The following is an 830-nucleotide window of genomic DNA, read 5'->3' as shown; positions in this document are numbered from 1 at the left end:
GCATTTGATTTGCTCAAATTTACCTGCGGCTGCTTGATAATAGCTTTCCAGGTCAGCATAATCAACTTGAGATTGTTGTGACAAATCTTCACAATTCTTGATCTGTCTTGTTAAGTGGCCTTTAAGACCTGCAAGGGTTCTTTTCATTCTCCCTGCATTATCCATACTGGCTAGTTGGTGAAGCCTTGTGGGACTTGTACTTGGGCTGCTCATAATACTGAACAAGCTCTGATGGTAGCCTAGGGTAAATTCTGCACTCACTAGGCAATAATCCTACCTCTACTAGAGGTTAGCACTTAAAATTAATACACATTATATATACAATCATACACACTAATGATTTGAGTGATAAACCAGTGTCACTGGAAGTACCTTTAGGTTAGCTCTTCTATATCACCCTAGGATGGTAGAGACACTAATTAATCACTCAAAGGTGTAATGATCATAAGTAAATTATTATATATACACAACTCAACTCGAGTTGATAAAAATTACACCCAAAATAGGGTCAGCACCATTCATTAATGGTGTTAGGTTGATCAATATAGTACAACTGACTATGGTAATAATGGGACTAGGATGAGCAATAATAGTTCAACTAGTCAATGGTAAATATCCTACCCTGTTGTGGGTTGGCAATTAGTAAATATTATACTGTGATCACTAGTGCAATATATATTAAATAATTCTCTATTTTGGAGAAATAATATACACAATTATTGATAATAGCCTCTTAATTAGCCTCTATGAAACTTCTAATATTATCTAGAAGTATTAAATATTATTAGTGACCTCGCGAAATAAAGTCCACAAAATTCGTAGATAATCTC

Source organism: Procambarus clarkii, chromosome 34 (genome assembly GCF_040958095.1).
Source record: "Procambarus clarkii isolate CNS0578487 chromosome 34, FALCON_Pclarkii_2.0, whole genome shotgun sequence".
Classification (NCBI taxonomy): Eukaryota; Metazoa; Arthropoda; class Malacostraca; order Decapoda; family Cambaridae; genus Procambarus; species Procambarus clarkii.
This window is presented reverse-complemented; position numbering follows the sequence as displayed.